Source organism: Ostrinia nubilalis, chromosome 11 (assembly GCF_963855985.1).
Source record: "Ostrinia nubilalis chromosome 11, ilOstNubi1.1, whole genome shotgun sequence".
Classification (NCBI taxonomy): Eukaryota; Metazoa; Arthropoda; class Insecta; order Lepidoptera; family Crambidae; genus Ostrinia; species Ostrinia nubilalis.
Genome location: NC_087098.1, coordinates 7,014,638 through 7,033,515, shown reverse-complemented (window position 1 = coordinate 7,033,515; position 18,878 = coordinate 7,014,638). Strand labels below are relative to the sequence as shown.

Sequence of the window (18,878 nt, the reverse complement as noted above, 5' to 3'; positions counted from 1 at the left end):
GGGGGGTTGGGCCTCCGGTACCCTCACTCACTCGGCGAAACACAACACAAGTGCTGCTTCACGCCGGTTTTCTGTGAGGCCGTGGTATCACTCCGGTCGAGCCGGCCCATTCGTGCCGAAGCATGGCTCTCCCACGGTAAAAATCGTGTCACGATGAACCTGTATGTCACACAAAATGATAAAGTGTCACCCGATGTCTTTGTGTAAACTTCCGTGTCTAGTGACACTTTGGAAATATTCCTAATTTCGATAAATCACGCGATGTTGAGCATACAAAAGACGCCAAATTCATAAGCCGGTTTCCCTTAATTCAATCCTTGTCCAAATCCGGATTTCAACTGTCAAATTTGAATCTGTTTTCGATCAAAAATATCCATATTTTTTATGCGTTTACACTTTAGGTGCTTCGCTGTCGCCCGAATGTTGTCGAAATGTTGCTGGCAGTCATATAGGGTCAAAGAAAACAATGAAAAATACGGAACCCTAAAAAAGAAAATTCTTATGTCAGATTTTAAACATTTACTTACCTATCTGCCCATTCTGTAAGCAACCTTAGTTCTGGCTTATATAAAGTGATACATATAGTGATCGAACCGAAGTATTATTATGTAGTGGGTTTAACTTTTGCCAGTTCACTCACCGCTCGCCTAAGTAAAGAGTCCTTTAATAATGAGAGGGCTCTTAGTGTTACCGTCCTTTTGTATTATTCACATACGGCGAGCGCGGGTCTTGCGAAATATTAAGTAGGATTAGTATTTCTAGCTGCAGGTTAAATTTTCAACACAAAATACAGTATAAGCAAGCCCCGATCCTCACATTTATTTGCACAAGAGTTATATTTCATGAGAGATTTCGGGTCCGGGTTATCTCACTTTGTGGTGAAAACTCGTGTTCTTTTCTTACATTCTATATTTTTTGCTGTAGGAAGCATTTGTGGAATATCAGTTGAACGCTAGGTAATTTGGCTCAGAACCAATTAATTTAGTTTATTTTAGAATATTATGTGCTAGCATATTAGGGAAATAAATGTTATAAGCACACATGGTGGTACGGTGTTACGTTTAATATTTTGGGAAGGCTTTATTATTACTCACAACGGTTTTCATTTTAGTATAAAACCTTTTCCCATTAGTTTCTATCATTGACAAAAAGAAAAGCAGAAAATCTGTATGTTTCATTCAAATAAAATCACGATGGAACTAAAGCACTCAACTGGTGATTAAAAGTTTCCCGCACAATATCCGAGAGGTTGATGCAAGCAATATTGTTGGTATAAAAGATAACCTTTAGTTACGGATTTGGCTTCGGGTAGAATAGCCTTCACCAACAAAGCTTCTCCGTTCTAATCAATTTAATCTGTTTAGAGTTTCCCTTACTAAATACGTGTAGTAGTTTGATCCCGGTTACTGTAGTTTGATAGTTTATAGATGTAGGAAATAACGAGGAAGAAAAGTCCTTGATACTTTGATAGAATTTTGAATTTAAGCCAGATTGGCTGTTATTTTATGTTGTATCATATTATTGACAGCCAGATATATGAAACAACCCGATGCTAGGGCATTACAATCTTTTGTAAATATTATTGTTACACCTAATTTCCTGGACGGCATCCTAGGTTACTTCTGCTAAGATGTACTCCACAAAATAATTCATGAACTTAGTTACATACAGCGTGTAACCAACATGCCTAAAAAATTTAAAATTTTAATGAAGACGACCATTTTTCTAGATTTTTTGATAACATTTTTGTACGGTAGTCTTATTTTATTTATTTATTTAGTATCTTACACCCTACTACATAAATAAATGACACCTTTATTTAAGTATCATCCGATCGGTGTAACGACAAAAGCGAAATTAAAAACCGTGCAAAGTAATGTCACGTGTAAAAATAGGCGCAGTGGAACTCGTAAGCTCCTTTGTAGCCAAAGCTCCGTTTCAAGCTCATTAGTCCCGTCGTTCATTCGCAAGAAAGAACATTTTCGCATAAATTTCAAGAGTGATTTTATTACACCAGGTTTTTGCTGACATCGGACAAATAATACAGACTGGGGACGTATTAGGAAGCGTGAAATTTTGCACGTGAATTTCTAGGAATATTGTTTCAAACGGTTCTAAATTTGGTTAGACGACATCACAATCAATTGAAGTTCTTTTGTATGTTCCTTTTAATCCTTTTGTAGATTTTACTCGTACATTTTCGCTAATTTAATCGACAAACTACCTACATATTTATTAATTTCAAAGTATGAAAATAAAATCCAATTCAAAAGTAATTTAGGTACAGTGTTATAAACAAAATGAGGCGTATTTTCAAGGGAGTTGTACCTTCGAATTAAGTTGAGTACTTAAACTCGAATTAATAGTACCAACCAAATTCGTATCCAAATTTAAAATTTTCTCAATAAGCTATGGCGGTTTTTATGTTACCTACAGACATGCTGTCGGTCAAGCTATTAGTCTTATATCGCTATAATAGGCATTATTTAGCAACATATATAAGGTGTTATTTTTTATACTGATCATACTTTACCAACGCATCTAATAAAATCATACAAATACAACCCAAGTGTTTTTAAAAAAAAAATCAGGCTAGTTTTCGAGTAAAACGACAAAGAATGTTTCGAAAAAAATAAAAAATAAATCATCCTTTGAGCGCGGTGAGTATTCGTTTACGCACTATCGTAGTAGCCGGCCGAGGGCAACGACCGCTGCCACGTGCCGCGCCGCGTGAGTCGGCCATAATTGATATCGCTGCCAGTCGCTCCGCGCCCACAGCCCGCGCCGAGCCGCCGATCGGCATGCGGGAGCGCAACAACATAAATAATCGTCCCAGTCCGTCCGATGTGCCCAAACGTATTGCAGTGTATGTGCGAGTTATTACAATGCCGCGCTTGATAAATAACAAAACGCAGGTGAAATTATGTTTCGGGCACACTAACTGGCCGACGAGAAACATTGACGAGTCGAAAACCTTCACACCTTGCTTGTTTGGAGCCGCGCAGCGCTTCAGGGAGCGCAGCCGTATCCTGACTTGACGAGATCCCGTGCGCTTCGAGGACGAAGTTCTGGATTTCAATTTCAATCACCGGCACAGTGCTGGCGGTACCCAGATACGAGCGCCGCAGACGGCGGCTTTTGCGTAAAAATACGGAATGCCTTATCAAGGAGTTGTTGCCAGAGGGCCACGACCGCGACCGAGTTCTATCGATGGATATTGCGGAAGTCTACCTAGGTACATACCTACAGTGTGATTGAATACAACATCCGACGTGGTGTCTAGTAAACAGCAAGCAAGTGTGCAGCCCGGAAGCATTACCTCAATTCGATCGTGGCTAGATTAGACAGTGCAAGACAGTGTTTACGTGAACATTCAACAAAGGCTTGACGTTCAAAATGTATTGTGATTAGTGTAATAATAACCTAGGAACTTTAAATAACAACATTCAAAATAGGTAAATGTGTGAATAAGTAAAATCAATGAATCTAAAGTGTGATGGCAAATCATAATTTAGGAATTTGTGGTGATCCGGCTCGAAGGACCAGGAAAATGTGGTGATCCGGCTCGAAGGACCAGGAAAATGTGGTGGATTGCAGTGGACTGTATGCGTTTGTGTGTGTTCGAGAGCGCTGACCGGACGATGATGACTGCCGTTGAGAGCTTGCCCTTACTATGTCAGGCGTAGTAGGTGCTACTTGCAGGAATAAAACCACTATTTCACTTGCTGAGACTTCTCGCGTTTATTATTCGCTTCCTTTTCTCAGTTCTTGCTTCTTCAGATCGCTTAACTTCAATTAAACTTAAACTTGTCTCCCGGAGCGCCTCGCTCCGTATTTATAGGGCCCCGGGCTATATCCATCCCTTTCTCTTCCGATATTCCTGTCTCTGTCTCTCATGTTCTGGACCATAGTTCTGGAATGTTCGAAGCGAGAGGTCCGATGTTGCCGTCCCGTTTCTTTTTCTCTCGAATATTCCAGAAGTGTGTGGAAGAGTAATTGATGTGCAAGTGAGATGACAGATAATGTGAGAAAGAGATGGAATGTTATTTATCTCTAATCGACTCTAATTGATTATTTTACAACATTATCTGACTGTTAACGTTGCTAATCGATTCTAATTAATAAGTTAGCGTATTTCCTTTGTCGACGTCGCTAACAATCTCCCCCGCAGTGCGAAGCACTCCCTCTTCCGGATGCGACGTCTTGGCAGGAACCAGGACTACCACTCATCGCGTCGGTCGCCGTAGCACTCCTCCGGGTGTTCGCACGTCGAGGACTCGTTTTCTTTTGTCCGGACCAAGGTATATCCGCTGTACTTTCCCTCGTGGCCAAGAGTTTCTTGGCGGCGTTGCGTCGAATCTGAAGGCGATGTCGCCGACTTGAGGGTCTTCTGTCTCCCGACCGGCTATCTTCCCTGGCATCAAAGTTGGCAGGTACTCTTTTAGCCATCTTTGCCAGAAGCGCTGCGTTGTCCTCCAGTTTGCCTTCCCGATGAGGTAGCAGTTGAGTCCAATCGGAGAATCTCTTCGGGTCCGGAGTGACTTCTGGTGTTACCTTCAATGTGGCAACAACTTGAGAATTCTTCTCCTCTCCGGTGTATTCATCCTTCATCTCGAAGCGATCTTTCTTCAAAGTCTTCAACGCTGGATCTTTTTCCAACTTCTTGATGTGACGCTGATGTGCCTGATGCCCTCCGCTGGTCTTCTTCAGGACACTGCGAGCCCGTTTGTCGGCGTCGTTGCATTGCCGACGTGGTTCCACTCCGATGTCCTCTTTCTCGAAGTGTTGGTGAACCAAGGCTTCCGTTCCATCTTCCACTAATCTGCTGTGGTGCACTAACTTCACTGGATCACTTCTTCCAGTGTTGCATCCATGCAGAACCCATCCAAGGCTGGTCAAAGAGGCAACTGGTTCGGAGGCCTTCCCTCTGCGTAGTCTCCGTGTGACTATTAGCCCCCAATTGTCTTGCCCAATCAGAAGTCTAGGTACTTCTTTGTCATAGACCAGCTTCTTCTTAATTTTCTTCAGGTGTTTCCAGTTCTGAAGCATTCCTTCTTCGACACCTTGCTTCGTCAGCTTCAAGTTGTCGATAGTTCTCGCTTCTAAGTTGAGTTTATTTCTACAATGGACCCCCTTGATCTTCATGTTGATCCTCTGGGAGTTGCTCTTCACCATACCATTCCCCCCGACCATCTCGATGGTGATGGCTTCTGGCTTCCCTTGCGCCCCAATCTTCTTCGCTACTGATGAGTCCAGCAGCGTGACGGTGGACCCTTCGTCCAGGAGCGCGAGCACTCTTGCTGTCCCCTTGGGCCCGTAGAGGTTTACCGGCGTCATTTTGAGGTAGGTCCTTCCGCAGCTCGTGGCGTGCACCGACGACACAACTCCTTTGACGGGCTTCTCTTGAGTCTTCGTTGCTGCGGACTTCTCCGAGTGAAGACTGGTGTGATGCCACCTCGTGCACTTCTTGCACGGCTGTGCCCGGCATGTGTTTCTTGCGTGATTGAAGCGCAAGCATTTGAAACACATTCTTGCCTTCTTTGCTATTTCCCATTTTCCGTCTACACTGGATTCCCTGTACCTCTTGCACCCGTACAGCCAGTGATCTTCTTGGCATTCTGGGCACTTCTTCACGTCGGTCTTCTGATCTTCGTAGTATCCCTCCGCTTGTGGGACGTGGTGGACCGGCCTCTTGAACGTGTTCCTCTTCTGCTCCCAGGACACTTCTGGGGGAGCGTAGTCGCTGTTCATATCTGCTTCCACTTCCATGAAGTCGTACATAAGTTCGAGCGCTGGTTTTCCTTCTGCCCGGCGCTCACGTTGGTACATCAGCCACCGAGACTTCATTGTCGGCGGCATCTTCTCAATAAGACACTCCATGGTCCCTGGTGCGCACAAATATTCTGTCTTGCCGAGTGCCCTGATGGTGGCCACGGCATTGCGGACTCGGCTGGCAAACATGCAGATCTCCCCTGATGACTCGTTGACCCTTGGCAGCCTTTCCATCTTCTTTAACTCCGCCAGGGCTATGGCTCCAGGTCTGCCGAACCGGACCTCCAGGCTCTTCATCAGCTCTTCCGGATCCTCGGCGGTGAACAGGAGGCTCTTGACTGCCTCCCTCGCGTGCCCCTGGAGACACCTTCGTAGTCGCGCCAAATTTTGTGCCGGCGTGAAGGAGCGCGCGGTGTCTTCATATGACCTTCTGAACGCGAGCCATTCTTCACATGCGCCATTAAAACTTGGGAGGTCGACCAGTTGTCTCGTGAGGCCACCCTCTGCCCTCTGTGACAGCTTGGTGATGGCCATGGCTAACTCTTGAATGTCTGTTCTCCCTTCCGTAGGTAGCGGCTGCGGCGGCGGCGGCGGCAACACTTGCGGCGGCGGTGGCGGCGGCAGCGGTAGAACTTGTGGCGGCGGCGGCAGCGGCGCGGCGGGCGGCGGCGGCGGTATCGGTTGTAGTTCCGGCGGGACCCTCTCGGCGATGGTGTTCGAGTGGTCCAACCAATTTTCGACCTGCATTTGCCTGTACTGCACTTCTTCTGGATCCTCTTCCATGTCGGAATCCAATTGGGCCAACTCCAATTCCGCTTTGGCAACTTCCAGTTCCTGGCGGGCCACTCTTAATTTGGCCTTTATTTCTGCCCTTCTTCTTGACGAGCGGACGGAGCGCGTGTCTTGATTCACTCGTGACAGTCGCGGCGTTTGTTCATGCACTTGCGGCGTGGGTGGCGCGTACTGTCCTTCAACAGTCGGCACGGTGGTCACCGTAGTCGCGGGAGTCGCGGCGGCGGCGTTGGCGGCGGCGACGGTGGCGGCGGCAACATTGGCCGCGGTGGGCGTGGAGGCGGCGGCGGCGGCTGCGGCGGCGGCGGCGGCGGCGGCGGCGGCACGTCTCTTCTCTGCTTCCGCGATACGGGCCCTTAGTGCTTCGTGTGGCTTCGTGACGTCGGCGGTTATCTCCTCTGTGTAGGAGCGCGGTGCTGGTTCCCCTCTTCCCAAATGCACGCCGGGCTCTCCCATAACCCGGGTGCTAACAGCCGGCGCGGCGTGGTCCCTGGCGATGCGCGGTGAGGACGCGCCCCCGGCGGGATACGGGGTCAGCGTTGATGGAGTATCCGTGGTTTCCGTCGGAGTACTTCCTCCATGAACCGGCGGCGACGTAATTCTCCCTGCGGCGGCGGCGCTAGCCGCGGCGGCGGCACCTCGTAGCTTCTCTGACCTGGTGACAGGCATCTTCGCTATTCCCGTAATCCGGCTACTCGAAGGACCAGGAAAATGTGGTGATCCGGCTCGAAGGACCAGGAAAATGTGGTGATCCGGCTCGAAGGACCAGGAAAATGTGGTGATCCGGCTCGAAGGACCAGGAAAATGTGGTGGATTGCAGTGGACTGTATGCGTTTGTGTGTGTTCGAGAGCGCTGACCGGACGATGATGACTGCCGTTGAGAGCTTGCCCTTACTATGTCAGGCGTAGTAGGTGCTACTTGCAGGAATAAAACCACTATTTCACTTGCTGAGACTTCTCGCGTTTATTATTCGCTTCCTTTTCTCAGTTCTTGCTTCTTCAGATCGCTTAACTTCAATTAAACTTAAACTTGTCTCCCGGAGCGCCTCGCTCCGTATTTATAGGGCCCCGGGCTATATCCATCCCTTTCTCTTCCGATATTCCTGTCTCTGTCTCTCATGTTCTGGACCATAGTTCTGGAATGTTCGAAGCGAGAGGTCCGATGTTGCCGTCCCGTTTCTTTTTCTCTCGAATATTCCAGAAGTGTGTGGAAGAGTAATTGATGTGCAAGTGAGATGACAGATAATGTGAGAAAGAGATGGAATGTTATTTATCTCTAATCGACTCTAATTGATTATTTTACAACATTATCTGACTGTTAACGTTGCTAATCGATTCTAATTAATAAGTTAGCGTATTTCCTTTGTCGACGTCGCTAACAGAATTAAAACCAGGAAAATTGATCAGTGAGTGTTATTTATTTCCCTACTAACAAACTATGGATGAAAGTCTGAAATAAATTATTTATTATTATTATTATTACACCTATTCATATTCAATATTAGGGTGCATTTCCACTGAAGCGAAGCGAAGTAGTAATAGGTATGTACTTATCAATTTTTTATTACGTCTCTAAATAAATTGCGTAGGCATTACGAAACCGTAGATATTGAATTCCAATTTCTATCCTTCTTTTTAAATTTCTAGTTTAACGCGGATGATTCGCCTCGGTTCGTTGGAAAAGTCCCCCGCTATTACACTAATGAAAATACACTTATTTACCTACTTATGTGGCTAGATTTTGTTTCTGCCAGCGCGTAGTACCTATTAACATGACGTAACATCGTAGGTACATACTCACGAGTTATAATTTTTGGTAACGTAGGTTTAGTGTAATCTAACCTTTATGTGTGTGAACGTTGAATGAACGCGCGCGGCCATTGTTCGTACTCGTATGAATGAAATGAGTAAAGAAAGAGAGAGAGGCAGTGAGTGAAGACAGGATGGTTGTAAAAATAATATCTTTTTTTTGTTAGGAAAAGTAAAAACAAAAACTAGCCTGAATTTTTTTTTAAAAACACTTGGGTTGTATTTGTATGATTTTATTAGATGCGTTGGTAAAGTATGATCAGTATAAAAAATAACACCTTATATATATAATTGTTGAGTATACTTAATACCAATAAGTATACCTACATAATATTGACTAACCTACCCCACACAAGCAGTGCAGTAGGTAAAGTTCAGTGAAAGTACATAACGCGGTATTAATTGGGTATATGATTGGAGTCAGCCCACTAGCTGTTGTGGGCGTCGCGCCAACTAGCGGCGACGGCATGTCGAGTCAATGAGAATCTAAGTTATTACTTGCATGCGTTGCACTTAAATAAATTTCGTGATAGTGCCCTGATCCAGTTTCTAAATTTCTTTTAAAACAAACAAACAATAATGTAGCTACTCTTCATTACTGTACATAGATTTATTAGCACGCCATTTATTTGGTCATTTTGCACTGCGCTATCAAGCCCCAAACTTCGCAAAGCTTGTAGTAACTTTACAAAGTACTTAAATACAAGCTTTGATTACTTTGGGTACCAGACGACTTGGACAGTTAGACACACTTAAATACTTTTTAATTACATACATTTTATAGATGTATAATGTGTAGGATGTCTGATGAGACACCTAGAGTAATACAAATTTAAGGTATGTTTGCATTGTTCAGAGATCGAACCTGCGACCTTTGGCGTAGTAGTCCATACCATGCGACCCACCAAGGCAGTCAAAATATCACAGTAGGTTACTATAATTATCGTAACATCAAATGTTGTACTGAGCTTTCGCCTTTAGCCCTAGATTATACACTAGATTATGATAGACTATTAAGATAGTACTTATGACACAAACGACGGCATATTAACCTCAAAGCTGTGGCATCTTACTTAGTTTGAAATAAGAGTGATTTTGTAACTAAAATTTACTGATGTCGACTGTACGTCCGCACTATCTAGAATGGTGAAAAGGCGCCTCATCAATTGTGATGTCACAAGTTAAAGAATTCCGCAGACAGCTCTTACTTAAGGTCACGAATTTGCCAGAAGATTTATCTTAAAGATAAAAAGATTACTTAATGAATCATTATTCCATTACTCCAGGTGTTTTATGACGGCAATTAAAAGTTCCAACATCAAAACTTTATCGTTTTCTAAGAGATAGGAATAAGTCTTCAAAATAAAACTTTTATTGCTATAAGCGGACCATTCTGAGCTGAAGTTGTGGAAACAATATGTTAACAAAAGATAAGGTTATTTTGTTGTTGGTAAATCGTGTGAAAGGAGGCTTTTTAATTGTTACCAGTTTAGTTATTAGGACATTCAGACTTGAATTAACCCGGTTTCTGAAAGGAAACACAATTTTATACTTCGGACGATAGGCTGTCAGTTCGATTAAGGGCATGCCCAGTGCCCAGACATCTATTACGACTCATCAAAGTTTGGTACAGTCAGCATCAAATAGTTCGTGACACCCAAAGTAAGTAGCCAAAAAGTTCGCAACACGTCTTTGTTACAATTGGAATAAGGTTGTGTTATCAACTTTTTGGTCACTTTGGGTGTCATCATGTCACTTTCACTTTGGGTGACGCTGACTGTACCACGGCGAGTTTAAGTGACCTCAGTTGTTACATCCCCACGATGTAAGAGTGATGTGTGGATATCCTGATAAACATTTTAGGATCTTTTGTGATGGTAATAAATGCTATATTGCTACAAAAGTCTGATGGGCTATTAAACAACAGCCCATTAAAACATTGTAACAAGTATCTGTAAAACAGCAATGGCTAGTAAAAGAATAAAATGAAAATTCTTCAATCCTTTTCAGCAAAATAATGGGTTGCTACCCTTTCTAAACAAAAAGCACTTGCGGCCACAAAAATATACCAAAGTTGCGGACGATAAAATTAAAGTAGGATTACATTTCTCAGACCTCCGATATTTGATATTGAACATGGTATTTGTGACCAGCAAATAGTCCTTGTAAAAGAACACGAAAACTCAATTCTCCGTAATCCTCGCGATCTTTTTATATTTGCTGGAAAAATTGTTTTCTTGTTATGGCCCGATTATCCCTTTCACCGCGCGGGAACGTAAGTGTAAAGTTCATTTATGGGTTCCGCTATAACATTTTAGGGTTAACGGTCTAATTTGCATCTGAACGCGTGACGTCATAAGGTAATATCGAAACCGATTTGAACACAGAAGGTAAAGAAGGTTTTCTCTCACTTAAGTCTACCTTTTAGAGCATTATTAATAAAATTTAAAGTAGCTATGACGACAAACTCAAATCAAGTCATAGCTTGATAATGTGCGATCTAATATTATAATGTAAGCTTTAATGCAAAATACTACCTAAAATAAATTAATTTGTCGCACAAAATTAAATATTCTTTCAGAAAATAAGTAATGAATAATCATACCTTACAAAGGTTTTCCTTTTTATTTATTTCAGAAATCGGGTTGAGTACCCTATTATAAGAATAGGTAATCGAGGATAATCGGTCATGAGTGGGACGTATTTTTTATAAAGAGGTAATTTTTTTGTGTGTGTGTAATAAGAACTTTACCAGTAACTCCAAAATATATTTTTTTCACTCAAAGAAAAAGTATTTCTATCACATACCTATTAAACTTTTTACTTAGTTAAAAAGAAAAATTCAATAAGAAGAAATTTTGTGTAGGATTAAAATAACATGAGTTATCATTGAATTCATAAATACGAGTAAGTCGCAGTTCGCATAGATTTCGAACACCTATGTGAATGAAAAGTCTACTCCAGACGTAGGTAATTTAGTTGTTCTGAAAGACAGCTATGATGAGATTGGTATTGCAATCTTGTGGATCATGAAAGAAAAATATTTCGCGATAAATAAGCTAGCCTAATAGAATACTTACTCGTATCCATCACGGCGTGTATCCTCTAAAGCTTTTATTATTAAGAGTTACTGGGAGATAACTTCGCTGTGGACGTAAACTTTCAATATTTTTTCATGAGGCCGAGCCAATCTCCAGTGTATCCCACAGGAAATGGGATTACAGTCTTGAGAGCGGTCGATTGGCATTCCGTCGAATGATTCAATTACACAACAAAAGATTTCTATTGTCCTTTTTTTAAGACAAAAATAACAAGATGTTGAAATGGTAAACTTGGTTAGGAAGGGTTAGGTTAACGAGAGATTTGGGAAGCGGCTTACGTCGAATTTGAGCGAATTATGCGAGTTTGCTTGCGGAATACGTTAGCGAGCCTTGCGTAATGAGTGGGTACATGCTCTTTTGTACTAGTTGGTATACTAGGCACGGAATTAATACAAGCTTTAAAATTTTGAGAGGCATGTTTCTAGTTAAAGTGTAACTAGGGCTCCAGGCAAATTCTCATTTTAAAAATGTAAAAAGTTCCAATTGAGATAAGCGATAAATATCTATAGTTTAATCTAAGACTATGACATTATTTTTCCTCATGAATAGCTAATGTCTTATTAACCTACATAATCTCAGTAAAGAATCAAATTGCCCTATATTTTACAACATAAATAATCTATCAAGAACCATCCATCGAATCTTTAATGAATCAAAAGAAAATATAGCTTTCGCTGAGACGATAGTAGTTACTAAAACAGAACGGTTCAAACGTCGCAGAAAAAGTCGACCGGCAATATTGTCTGAAGCGGGAATACGAGAACTAAAGATAGCAAGGAAAATCTACAGTAACATAGGTATACCGTATTTGCATTCCGAATGATCGAGGAGCTGAGTGCACGTTTCTACTCGTGATAACTAAATTGATATTCCAATATGCATAATGGATATAACTCTGATAGTGAGCGAATGTGCTTTTCCCTCGGTTGTGAGGATGTAAGATAGACTAATGTCTCTTGAGCTACATTAATACATGATTATGAGCATTTGATAAGGAGTTATGGTTCGAACCGTATGTGTGGAAGCAATTTTCGAGGGGAATCGGAAAATAAGTTATTACTCTATCTGTAGTGACGTAGAAGGGTCGGGAATTGGGAACAGATTCAGTTTTTCTTACGTTTTTTATTTCCTTATTTATTTGGAAAATTACGAAGTGAAATTAAAGCGATAACACGTTTTTCAACTAGGTAGGTAGGTACTAGATAATTATTCTTTTGTAAATTTTTATTTATAATATAAATATGAACAAATTAAATTAAAATTACGAAAATTAATAAACAATTTACTGTTATTACCACGAAAAACCACATAATAACAACAATTTACATGATACTTCATTTATGTAGAAGCTAGGCGCTTTAAAGTTGGTATTATTACATACCTACATGATTTCATGACAGCAAAATTACAAGAAAAAAGAAATTTGAGATTTTTCAATATTTCAGTTAAAACAGAGTCCATGTGAAAGGTCTCGTTTAATTTGAATCCCCTTTTATGGGGTGATCGGCATCGGCTATCTGCTAGAGTGGTGCATATCCATACACCGAAATGGTCCCGGGGGCCACTTTTGTACGTTTACCCGGAAAATATGAAATGTCCCACAAGCACCGGGACATTTCCCGTCGTTCCCGTCTCTGTTATTAGGGCGGGTGGTAACATTGTGTGTTTGCGCATGTACCTACTCGTACTTATGTAGGTAGATTACGAGTATAATGCAACAACAAAACAGCTCTTATATTAATAAGATCCAAAATTAACTTTTACGTTTTTTAGAACTTAAAAGTGTTAAGTAAACTAGTACAATACGAAGTGATAAAGACAACTAATTACCGTAAAATTGGCAATATTTATGGGAAAATTATGATTTCTCTTAACTGCAAATAACTAACAAATATTTAAGGCTTTAATATGGGTTATTATTAAGAGCATGTAAATATAATTGCAAGAGATGTAACTGAGCAGCAAATTCCGCTTTAAAAATTAAGAATTCATGATATTTTCAATTTAAAATAAATTTCGTTAAAAGCGAAAAACACCCGGCTACACTGCCTCCGTCAAAGCACCGTTTAAAAAACGTACGTAATAAAAATAAATTTCCCAACTGCCACACTTCAAATCTTTTTACCTTGCGCGTGGAGGTTTATCTTTTTATTTGGGCTGGCGCAGTCGGCTAAATTAGTGAGCCGTTTCCCTGACTCCAGATTTTTTCCCAAAATTATGTAACAGACATATTCGTAACCATTACTCGCATGTGTTTTATGACGTCAGTGTTTTGTTTACGTTGGCAGAGTATCAGCGTTACACATCATTACCTGTGATATATGATTACCAGAGGTAAGTATATTACATTACATCCCCTCATCCTGTTACAAAAACAATGTTTTTATTGCTATACATGATTCTTAGACTGATCCTTTCATTACGGATAGATCATTTACTTTTTCCGAAAATATAATTTAATACTTTTGATTTTACCTACTGACTAGCTTTTTCTGTTAATTTGGTGAGAAAATAAATAAATAAATGTTTATAAAGCAACTGCACTCGGGAGGATTTGATGAGTGCTACTGACAACGCCACTCTTGTGGCGGAGTTTTGGGCAGACACTGTGTAGGTTTGTTGTCGACCCGAAAAGAAGAAGAAGAATGTTTATTGGAGGTGACTGCGCAAAATGTTAATTTGTTTACTATTGGCTCGTATTATTAGATACTATATTAATAATAATTTGGAAACATGATAAACTGGATTACCTATTGAAATATTTTTTGCTAGAGAACGGAATGAAATACAAAAATCTTGAAAATTTGAAAATGATGATAAACGATGATAAATTAAAATAACGAGTTCCAAAGCTCAAGACATGTCAGAGAAAAGAAAGACAAGTGATTTAAGCAGATATTTTTAAACAACTCTGTTAAGCGGCTACAAAATAATAAAGGAAATGAAATATCACATTTTTGCACTTCAGAAAAAGGAAAGACAAGCGCTGAGAGTGACTCAATTTGGGGGAACATTTGACGGACGCTGAATTATGATGCATATTTTATTAAAAAAGTTTTAAGCGGTCGTCAAGATGTTATTAACGAACCGTCGCTAAGCCCTTCGTAGAACTGTTTAACTTTAAGAAATTCTAATTTATTAAACTCTTTCGACAATTTCGAAACCTGGTTGAGTAGACTAAAGGTTGTTTTTATTATTCCAAAACAAAAAGGTACTGCTAGTCAAATTACCAACTTTTCAGTTAAGATGGGGAACTCAGAAACATAAATAAAGCAAAAGTATTTATTATGTTAAACTTTCGTGCCCGGAAGGTGAAAAAAACAAACGCGATATTTAATGGAGCGGGTCATGATTGATCGCTCTTTATAACTTTTTAGTTCCTTTTATAGGTACAAAATGAATCATTACATTGCGTTGTATTGCGTGACGTGTAGTTTTATAGTTGTACAAGCTTACGACCGCGGCTTTACCCGCATGATTTTCGATGTCAGAAAGTTCTTACCACGCGTGTAGGGGACACGCGGATAAAAACTAGGTACCACCAAATATTAAACCAAGAGTAAAAAATTCATCGTTGTCTATTTCTATCCTCACAAACTTCCATAGTTTTAGTCCCAAAATTCAACAATAAGCCGGCACCATAGGGGTGGACAAGGTCATGACTACTTTAGGATTTTTTTCTTAATTTTCCTAAAGTAATCATGATGGATGACCTTGTCCACCCCATGTAGAGGTGGGCGCCACGCCGGCGCGCCGCCGCCGCCGCGAATTTTTTCACGCCGCCGCCGCCGACGACCAGCTGTCGGCGCGCCGATACTGATACTGTACAAACTATTTGCAATTTATTCCTCTCCTATACTGTACTAATTTGTGTTTCAAAAGAAGAACTATTTTTTTATTGAGTTGAGCGGCTATTCTAGTTCAATAAAGTCCTAGTATCACTGCGACCGGTACCGATCTATTGTGATCGCCGATTTTCCCTATAGTTCGCCTCCGAGTCCTGCATCCATTAGGAATTGCAGTATCTTTTGGGGGGCGATATGTTTTACATCTTGTGGGCTTAGGATGTGTTTGCCCAGGCGTAAGCTCCACTTGCGCATCAAAGGTCCGCAGTCCGTGAGAATGTGTAGTGGCGTTTCATCTGCCTCTTGGCACATCCTGCACGTTCTTGATTTGGACAGTCCCATAGTGGACAAGTGCTTGTTTAAGCTGCAGTGTCCAGTGAAGGCTCGAACTAAGATGCGCATTTTGATCCTACTCAGTCCTATGATCTGCTTAGAGTATTTTCGGTCATAGGCTTTTATAAGAGCTTTGGAATGAGTTAATCCTAGCGTGTCTGACCATGCCTTAAAGGATTTGTTTAAATAGATGTTCTCCAGGGTCATTCGAGCGAGACTTTTGGGAATGCCACAAAAGGGTTCTGGACCATATTGTGTTCCCTCCGCTCCCGCTCTGGCCAGTTCGTCGGCATTTTCATTGTCTACGATTCCCGCGTGACCTGGAACCGATCTCAGCGTTACTCTGTTACGTTTTGCTAGGGTATTCAGTCGACTCATGCAGTTTTCTACCAACTTTGAGGTGATTAAGTTGGAGTTTAAGGCCATCAGCGCGGCATGACTGTCTGAGTTAATGTAAATTATTTGGTTGGCATAATTTTTTCGCAGGTTAGCTTCCGCACATTCAATAATGGCGTAGACTTCTAAAAGATAGAGGCAAATTTACCCAGGCTTTGAGATAGCCTAAGCTTCGGCTGCTCTCCATACACGCCAAAGCCTACGTTAGGGCCCATTTTTGACCCATCAGTAAACCATATAACAGAAGAACTAACTATAATATTTATTCTTTAATGCCATATAATGGCCTCTCACTATAGGCCTTATACAGAAGTTCAAAGTTGCACAGCGTGCTATGGAGAGGGCTATGCTTGGTGTTTCTTTGCGAGATCGAATCAGAAATGAGGAGATCCGTAAACGAACCAAAGTCGCTGACATAGCCCGACGGATTAGCAAGCTGAAGTGGCTATGGGCAGGGCACATAGTACGCAGAGCTGACGGCCGATGGGGCAGAAAGGTTCTGGAATGGAGGCCGCGTACCGGAAAACGCAGCGTGGGACGTCCACCTACAAGGTAGACCGACGACATCGTAAAGGTAGCAGGGAAGCGCTGGACGCAGGCCGCTACCAATCGATCAACATGGAAAGCATTGGGGGAGGCCTATGTTCAGCAGTGGACGTCCTATGGCTGAAATGATGAATGCCACATAAATTAGTACACAAGGCGAACTTAATGCCGTTGATATACTAATAATTGATTGAATAACTTAATACTAACTATATTAACAGTTAATCAAGTACATTATTCAAGTTACTGCTTGGTCTAGTAAATAATTGATGGCGAGAGGCGCCGGTCCCTCTTGCTGTCAAGAAAAAAATCCCCGCCTTTGTCTGGCAGATAACCCACACTATTGGACTATACTTTAAGCGAATCACACACAGAGATTGTCAAATATGTCTCGGAAAGCAAATGGGAACCACAACCTCTGGAAGGCAACAAAGTACCTCCCTCAAAGTGTTCTCCGCTTATTAGGTCCGGTAATACATGAGTGCGAACTGACAAGAAAAATCTCAGACCTTTGCTACATGACAAGCCGGTATATTTAAACCCATTGACACGGACAATCCAAAAATCCACCATTCAATCAAAAAAATAAGATCAAGCATTGGACTTGATCCGAGACTTGCAGCTATGCCTGTCTTTGATTCCTACTGATGATGATGATTCATCCGACCGATTTCGGTCATGGTGACCACTTCGACTTAGCTGTCTTAGCGGCGCTGGTGCGCCCGAAGATGGCTTACATAGCCGATCTTCACGGCAAACTCCTCGCACATTAAGAGTAATTACCTGCCGCCAACATAATTATAGTGAATGGCGGCAGATGGACGGGATTTACATCATCGCGTTTTGCGTCGAGTTCAGTTATGCGCTGCTCGTTGAATTCGCAGACTCGCCTCTACACAACACAATCTCCCGCCATTCTAGGTGCTGTGCTGCCAAACCTTCCCATTGTGATTTGAGAGGATTCAGGATTGAAGGTCGCAGGAAGTGCCTGGATGCGAGCGGCGCAGGACGTTTTTCGGCTGAAACGAAAGAACTAACGCTAAGAGAGATGGCTAAGCTAAAGAAATAGCCTAAATGGACCCTCGTAAAGCACTTGCATTTGATCTGATCACCATGAAGTCCATGGTCTTGACAATGACCACACTGAGTGAGAAGAACCTCGCAAGTCTCTTAACTTTGGAAATGATCCATAAGGCTGGAAAGTCGCCTAACGAATTCTCTTATCGCTCAATTAATCTGACATTTGTATTGTTAAATTTATGGAAAAGGATCATTCTTGCTCGTTTATTCCCTTGCCTAAGTATGACCCATGTAATATAGTATACCCGACCATAAATTTTGGCAGAAACCATACTAACCATAATCAGTACAATGTTTGGAAAAGAAAGAATCCTGTACGTCTACTTTCGCTGCGGCTTCAGCTGGGTTTATCATAAAGGACTACTCTATGAAATTAAAAAGTACCTTTCAGCACACTTCTACTACCTGCTGATGGATTCTTATCTCAGTGACAGACAGTTTTAAATCAAACTCGGTGACAAAATCTTCTCTTTTTAGCTGCAGAGCTGGAGTACCCCAGGACTCTGTACTTGATCCGATACTCTATAACATCTACTAGTAAAGTAGCCCAGACACCAGAAAGCTGCGGCATTCCTCAAATGTAACTGTGATCTTAAAGTGACTAGACTGTTGCAATGTCAGCTGCTTGGCTGACCAAGTGGCGCATGTAATTAAGCCCCGAAGTCTCACCATATTATCATTTAAGACGTGAAACCTATCCTCCGGCCAATCTAGACCTCGACACATTGCAGCAATCAACCTGCATCAAAATCCTGGACCGTAGGATAACATGGAAAGACCATAAATATAAATAAAATGGAACTGAATATAATATTCCACCAACAGTCAGCGAATCCAACATTAACTATGTGCCTCCAAAGAGCTCAAAAATACATGTTAAGGGTACTTTTATCGGCACATTGGTACGCTCGCCTTTAGGAAATACACGAGAACCTGATCTCAGCCAAACCCGCTATCCAAATATCAAAGTATCTATGATCAAGAGAGCTAATTTACTAGGGTAAACCACTGCTTTAGTGGCTCAAACCCCAACCAACTGCAAATCACCTGATTAGTCTTGACGACAGATACTAAAAAAGCAGATTTAAAAAAATACCTAATGAACAAAGGTCAAACAAGGTCACGCCGCCGACGCCGCCGCCGCCGAGGTCAAAAAGTCGGCGCGCCGCCGCCGGCCAATTTTATATCGGCGCCCACCTCTAAC

The 18,878-nt window shown here is 41.8% G+C and overlaps 1 protein-coding gene across 1 annotated transcript in view; it reads left to right on the top strand.

The window, feature by feature from the left end:
- Positions 1-18,878, top strand: part of LOC135076113 (alkaline phosphatase-like) — a 113,229-nt gene that overhangs the window by 54,395 nt on the left and 39,956 nt on the right. The gene's annotated exons all lie outside the window — the stretch shown is intronic.